Consider the following 8,128-nt stretch of genomic DNA (forward strand, 5'->3'; position numbering starts at 1 on the left):
CAGAGGCTAATGTCAGGATGCTGCCTTGTAGGCTGTTTCAAATGTAAAGCTCCTTGCAGACAACCTATAAGGCAGCATCCTGATTTATCTGCCTATGAAGAAGCTGCTATTGAATCTGATCAGCCTGCCAGGAATAGAGCGCATCCACTCTTGACCATGTGTATGTATATATATATATATATATATATATATATATATATATATATATATATATAATGCTCTGACTGCTAATCTGCCTGCAAGGAGCTTTACCGATGAAAGAGCCTAAAAGGCAGAATCCAGATTTATGAGCCTCTGAGGCTGCTATTGAATCTGATTAAGATCTGAGGCTGAAATTGAATCTGATCAGCATGTCAGGAATGGAGCTCACCCACCTTGTAAATGTAAATATTATCCATAAAACATTAAATGTCCCTTACAATTATTCATATAAGTTATGCAAGCCAACAACCAGAATATATAACAAGCTAGCTAGCTATCTAGCTAACTAAATAGCTAGTTAGCTTGCTCACTCACAAGACTATCCAAGTTAGCTATGTTTGCTTGCGTGTGATTGTCTGTGGTCTTGGGATGGCACACTGGGAGACAGGGCTGCTTGTCAGGCATCGTTCAGGGCTTAAATGCCCCACGGGGGCTTATCCACCCCCCCCCCAGCTCTTAGTTTAAGGTAAGGGACATTTAGCTTGCTAACAATCGAATTTATGAACTGATAATGAGCTCCAAACACAAATGAAAGCATGATGTTAGCATGAAATGTACCACCTCTAAATGGGCTCTGACGCCTCAGCCATACTGTCAATCTATCACCAATACATCCATTTATATCTCGTAATCTTGTAATCTCGACAAAACAACTTTTGTTATGTCGTGATCATGAGAGAAATAAATTGTAATCCTGACATAAGGAAATATTTTATTTATTTATATGTTCTCGATTGGTACTCCCAGATAAATAGAACACACAAAAGTACAGTTAAAACAGTTTGGGGATTAAAAGTAGTGTCCAATAAAGACGTTATCCTAACATAAACATAAGTAAATCCTCTGGTGCACATGTGCCTATCTATACCTGTTGAATCTGGAACATTCTACGCTGGGTGCACTAACCAGCAATCTTGGAGGACAGTAAAAGCTGATAGAAGTGCTTATTTTTGCCCATTAGCCGCCTCCATCACGGTTTTACAAATGGTAAAGAGTGAGTTCATTTTGCTGCACTCCGCTCACCCGGGGCACCAGGCCATGCAAAACGAACTCACCCAATCTGAAGGAAGTTTTTTTTATTTAAATTTTATTGGTGTTTTTTCACCCCAATTTCATGATATCAAATTGTGAAGATTTTTTATGTGAAAAAAATGCCTCATGAGTCCAGAGACCAATCACATTGGGAATACAAAACAAAACATAATGTGATTGGTAAATGAGTTCCAAAACTCTGACCTATTGTTTTTAGACTTATACTGACCAATTTGATTGTCAGTATAACATGTAACCACAATCTACTGGTCAGTCTAGGTCTAAAACAATTGGTCAGATTTTTGACAACTCATTTAACCAATCACATCCTAGTTTGTTTTGTATTCCCATTATGATTGGTCCCTGAATCCATAGGAGGCTGTGTTGAAATGTAAAGTCCTCCTTCACTTTTCTAACTGTAAAGTCTTGATGAAAGTTGTGAAAATGTAAAGTGTTAATTTGTACTTTTAGTAAAGAATCACTTTTATCAACTTCCACTGTCCTTAAAAAAGTTGCTGAATTTCCTCGTCACTTCAGTTTGCTCCTGTATTCATTCACCTTGGTTGGAGAGTGAAGTGTTCTCTTCCCTTTGCTAATAAGCACACAGATGTTCCTCAATAGTTCAATTTATGGAAAGTTTAGTCAACAGCTAGTTCTCCACCACAGTGCTAGAGTAGTTAACGCTACATCCTTATGTTGGGCCCTGCTTTTAGCTAGGTCTTTTGTGCCTGCTACGTTAGGTTAGCCAAGGGTAAACAACAGACTGCTGCAACCTAATTGGCTATCACCTGAAGCATACACATGATTCAGGTGATACCAGCACTTTGATAAAGTGATTAATTTTACTGTTTTAATTATATTTAATTATGTGGATATGTTGTCTTGCATTCCTACCATCAAAAGGAGCTAACAACCGGTAGAGTATGTTTTTTATTCAACATACTGGCTTGTAAAGGTTGTGAGAGGAAACTTTCCTGATCCAAACACAAAATTTTGCCCCGAAACAGAATTCAACGCAATTCTTAACTGACTTGCCTAAAATAAATAAAAGTTACATTTAAAAAAAAATGTAAATTGTGCTGGATCACCTGAACTTCATAGACAATGACCAAAAATACTTTTTCCAAAGTAAGGTGAAAACAGAGAGAGCAATCGAAAGGCAGTCAATCTACTTATTGATAGAATCATCAGGATCCAGCAACATCCAGACGATTGGTGCAGGTAGTTTGAGGATGCACTGTCAGCTGGGGGTTGTAAACATTCAGCCATCTACATGGAGGAAGTCCATCTCTGGAGGCAGAGAATGAAAATTCCGCCAGACTTATTGAACTTTTTTGAGGATGAAGACTACTGTTTTGCGGAAGATATTCTATTCCCAGAGGACCGTGAAATTGTATGTAATTGTATGTGTGTAGACTGTATTACTGCCATATGGAACATTGTCCATAGCCTAAACTCCTATCAAATCATATTACTAATGATCAATAGACCTAAACTGTAGATATATTGATGTAATACATCTGTGGACCAGATGAGGGCAGACTAATGTCACTAACTGCACTGCAGCTCTTGATAGGGTATGAGTTTATTATGTGAGTACATTTTTAGTCATGCATTAGCCTGTAATTTAACAATTCAATTTCTGTTCTAGATATATGAGCTGAATATCAAAACAGAATAAATATATGTGGGACTCAGGAACTTCTCAGGAGTTCTCCATCTTCTTGAAGGTGTTACAGGACACTGAACACCCTGACCTGGTTAAAGAACTGATATGGAAGACACCTGATGATTACTTGATAGATAAGGATTCATAGATTGCCCTATAATTGCCCATATATTGCCCTTCATGCTAGCCAAAACCATGCTCCTTTGAACTTGAACAGATCTTGTGAGGAATAGTAGCCAGTAGATTCCGACCCTACCGTTACACTTGTTTACATTGAGTTGCACTGGAGTCAGAACACAATCATGGTTAAATTTAGACTCCATGGAGCCGGCGCAAGATATGGGTCAGAAAACATACCTCAATGCAGGGATGGGATATGCAACTGTACTCCAAATGTTACCTTTATCCACACTGATACATCGAGAAGTTTTCCAGGAAAACTTTTCGTCCTAGCTAGCAGTAGCCACTGCAGCCTTTTTGGAATGGCAGTGTCAGCCGATCAACTTCTTTATTGTTCAATGAGATGTGCCATACCATAATGGCTGCATTGACTGCTGCTAGCTACGCAGCATGAGGATGAAAAGGTGAGTTTTCCGGGAAAACTAGCAGTATTTCAAACTTCTCAATGTATCAGTGTGGATAAATTTAGAATGTGGAGAACAGTGTCATATTCATTCCCTGCATTGACATTTTCCGACCCATATCTCGCGCATGCTCCACAGTAAACATGATTGCATTCCGACCCCAGCGTAGGTCAGTGTTAACAAGCGTAATGGTAGGGTTGTAATCTGCTAGCTATAAGGAATAGTAGTTTTGAATAAATTGTAAATGCTGATTAGCCTATGTCTTTTCCTCATCATTATAAACCGGGTAGTTTGGATGCTGATTTGCTAAAACAGCATTTAGCCATATTTATGTGAGACCATATACCATGACTATAATGTTTAGCCTTTTCACCTTGGTAAAAATGCGCCTTTTCACCTCGATATAATGGCTGCATCAACAATATTTCAACATGCCGATGTAGAAAATACGCGGTTAGATGAACTTGAGAGAAACCGAAATGAAAACAACATTGTAAAACAAACAAAGTGGGTACTTACCTACTTCACTGACTGGTGGACAGAAAAAAGGGATATGTGAGTCTAGGAATACAACAAAAATGGAGCTGAACATCATTCTACGGGACTTTCATGGTTCAGTGAGAAACATGAATGGTGAAGAATAAGTGTTGTAAAGTACTTAAGTAAAAATAATTTAAAGTACTACTTAATTCGTTTTGGGGGGTATCTGTACTTTACTATTCATATTTTTGACAACTTTTACTTTCACTTCACTACATTCATAAAGAAAATTATGTACATTTTACTCGATACATTTTCCCTGACACCCAAAAGTACTCGTTACATTTTGGAGGCTTAGCAGGACAAAAAAATGGTTACATTCACACACTTATCAAGAGACTTTTACTTGAGTAAGTTTCTATTACGATATCTTTACTTTTACTCAAGTATGACAATTGGGTACTTTTTCCACCACTGCGAATAACATGGAATTAGCAGCTTCGCTAGACATATCAACGACCCCCCCCCTCTCTCAGTTTGGCATGGAGTATTCAGAAGGACACCGAATTCACAACGAGCAGCAATGTGTCTGTCGGCGTAATTAAAAAGTTGAGTAAAGAGGGGCACAACAAAGCTGCGAATATGGTATGTAACTGTTAGCTAGCTAGCAAAATCATTCTAATGTACCCTGACAATATAACTGGGAGCTATGTAGGCCTAACTATTAGCTAACGTTATTTTGTCTTAAATGTTTTAGGTACATAAAAGAGACAATGGGAGTGAACATTGCAGCAATGCTGCCAATGATCTGCAAAATAGCTGTGCTGTCGCAGATTTACACAACTACTGCCTCGAACCACCATGATCCAGAAACGGTCGGATGCTTGACTAGTGGCACGATAAATATTGTCTTTCAGAGGACACAGATTGGAAACCTCTCTTCAAAGTTCCTGGAGACCAAATCTGGAAGCGGTGGAACACTATTCTCTCTGACAACACAGCAGCAGCTCCCACAGCAACAAAAAAAACGGAATCCATTTCCAGCAGCATAGAGCCCAATAAACGACACCATGAGCAAACCAAACAACAAACAAATGGCAACATTCAACATTAATAAGTAGGTGGCATGTGTTAGTCACTCTAGAAGTGGCGCTAATGCTTGCTAGCTAGCCTGTGGTTATGTTGCATAGCAACTAGTCAAGCAACAATACTTTTACCGGACTACTTTTTCTGGTGGAATGTATTTATTATCAATGTATTGATTAAAGTTACATGTTCAATTTAGATGTGTAGTTCCTTGCCTTACTGTGTTGGAAAACGGTTTATAAAAGCAATACAGTGCCTTGCAAAAGTATTCCTCCCCCTTGGTGTTTTTCATATTTTGTTGCATTACAACCTGTAATTACATTTTTATTTGGATTTCATGTAATGGACATAAACAAAATAGGCCAAACTGGTGAAGTGAAATTTTTTAAATTAACATGTTAAAAAAAAAATTAAAACACAAAAGTGGTGCGTGCATATGTATTCATGCCCTTTGCTATGAAGCCCCTAAATAAGATCTGGTGCAAACAATTACCTTCAGAAGTCACATAATTAGTTAGATTGCACACAGGTGGACTTTATTTAAGTGTCACATGATCTCAGTATATCTACACCTGTTCTGAAAGGCCCCAGAGTCTGCAACACCAGTAAGCAAGCGGCACCATGAAGACCAAGGAGCTCCCCAAACAGGTCAGGAACAAAGTTGTGGAGAAGTATAGATCGGGGTTTGGTTATAAAAAAATATCCAAAAGTTTGAACATCCCACAGAGCACCATTAAATCCATTATTTAAAAATTGAAAGAATATGGCACCACAACAAACCTGCTAACAGAGGGACGCCACCAAAACTCAAGGACCAGGCAAGGAGGGCATTAATCAGAGAGTCAACAGAGACCAAAGATAACCTTGAAGGAGAGAGTGGCCAGAAAAAAGACATTGCTTAAAGAAAAAAACAAGCAAACATGTTTGATGTTCACCAAAAGGCATGTGGGAGACTCCCCAAACATATGGAAGAAGGTACTCTGGTCAGATGAGACAAAAATTGAGCTTTTTGGCCATCAAGGAAAACGCTATGTCTGACGCAGCCCCAACACCTCTCATCACCCCGAGAACATCATCCCCACAGTGAAGCATGGTGGTGGCAGCATCATGCTGTGGGGATGTTTTTCATTGGCAGGGACTTGTCAGAATTGAAGGAATGATGGATGGTGCTAAATACATGGAATTTCTTGAGGGAAACCTGTTTCAGCCTTCAAGAGATTTGAGACTGGGATGGAGGTTCACCTTCCAGCAGGACAATGACACTAAGCATACTGCTAAAGCAACAATCGAGTGGTTTAAAGGGAAACATTTAAATGTCTTGGAAATATCTAGTCAAAGCCCAGACCTCAATCCAATTGAGAATCTGTGGTATGACTTAAAGATTGCTGTACACCAGCAGTACCCATCCAACTTGAAGGAGCTGGAGCAGTTTTGTCTTGAAAAAAGGGCAAACATCCCAGAGGCTGGGGGGGGGGGTGAATAGTTATGCACACTCAAGTTCTGTTTTTTCTGTCTTATTTCTTGTTTGTTTCACAATAAAAAATATTTAGCACCTTCAAAGTGGTAGGCATATTGTGTAAATCAAATGATACAAACTCCCCAAAAAAAACATTTTAAATCCAGGTTGTAAAGGCAACAAAATAGGAAAAATACCAAAGGGGGTGAATACTTTCGCAAGCCACTGTAAGGTACCTCAGGTTTTTATTTATGTTTTATTTAACCTTTATTTAACTAGCCAAGTCAGTTAAGAACAAATTCTTATTTACAATGACGGCCTACACTGGCCAAACCTATGGCCTACACCGGACAACGCTGGGCCAATTGTGCACTGCCCTATGGGACTCCCAATCACGGCTGGTTGTGGTACAGTCTGGTTAGTGGTATAAGGCCTATATACCACGGTTAAGGGCTGTATCCAGGCACTCCGCGTTGTGTTGTGCGTAATAACAACACTTAGCCAGTGGTATTGGCCATATACCACACCCCTCGGGTCTTATTGCTTAAACATGATCAATACACCAGATACAGTGCATTCGAAAAGTATTCAGATCCCTTGACTTTTTCCACATTTTGTTACATTACAGAATAACTCAAATGGATTTAAAAAATAATGATCCTCAGCCATCTTCACACTACACCCAATAAAGACAAAGTAAAAACAGGTTTTTGGAACTTTTTGCACATTTATTAGAACCCAATGGTCACTCTGACAGAGCTCTAGAATTCCTCTGTGGAGAACCTTCCAGAAAGACAACCATCTATGCATCCCTCCACCAATCAGGCCTTTATGGTAGAGCGGCCAGACAGAAGTCACTCCTCAGTAAAAGACACATGACAGCCCGCTTTGAGTTTGCCAAAAGGCACCTAGAGACTATCAGTCCATGAGAAACAAGATTCTCTGGTCTGATGAAAGCAAGATTGAACTCTTTGGCCTGAATGCCAAGCGTCACATCTGGAATAAACCTGACCATCACTAAGGTGAAGCATGGTGTTACTAGCATCATGCAGTGGGGATGTTTTTCAGCGGACGGGACTGGAAAACTAGGCAGGATCGAGGGACAGATGAACGGAGCAAAGTACAGAGAGATCGTTGATGGAAACCTGCTCCAGAGCACTCAGGAACTCAGACTGTGGCAAAAGGTTCACCTTCCAACAGGACAATGACCCTAGTTTACCAACATTTAAAAAAACATTTTTTTCTTTGTCATTATAGAGTATTGTGTGTAGATTGATGCGTAAAACAACACAATTTAATACATTTTAGAATAATGCTGTTTACGTAACAAAATGTGGAAAAAGTGAAGGGGTCTGAATACTTTCTGAATGCACTGTATATAGTCATACTGAACTTCTCTTTATACAAAGTTGGGAACCATCAAAAAGTCGCACTTTAAGGGGAGTTCTAATCCATCCCTCATTCTACAGTCCGCAGTTCTGGATTAAGTTAGCAGCACTTGTATCGTGTCAGTTAGCATTCAACTCGAAACAAACTTTGGTGGAATCGGTTGAATAATGTATGGTAAGAGTGAGGAAATGCTGGAAATATGTAGGAGGAGCTTGTCAAGCTGGCTTCAAA

General features: G+C 39.3%; 1 long non-coding RNA gene across 1 annotated transcript; it reads left to right on the forward strand.

Moving 5' to 3' along the window:
• The first annotated feature begins 4,493 nt into the window (after nt 1–4,493).
• LOC118367111 (uncharacterized) lies at nt 4,494–5,250 on the forward strand. Its single transcript, XR_004822076.2, has 2 exons — nt 4,494–4,611; nt 4,724–5,250. It is a non-coding gene; the product is annotated as an uncharacterized LOC118367111 (long non-coding RNA).
• Nucleotides 5,251–8,128: the final 2,878 nt, after the last annotated feature.

The sequence above is a fragment of the Oncorhynchus keta genome, chromosome 34 (assembly GCF_023373465.1).
Source record: "Oncorhynchus keta strain PuntledgeMale-10-30-2019 chromosome 34, Oket_V2, whole genome shotgun sequence".
In the NCBI taxonomy this organism is placed as follows: Eukaryota; Metazoa; Chordata; class Actinopteri; order Salmoniformes; family Salmonidae; genus Oncorhynchus; species Oncorhynchus keta.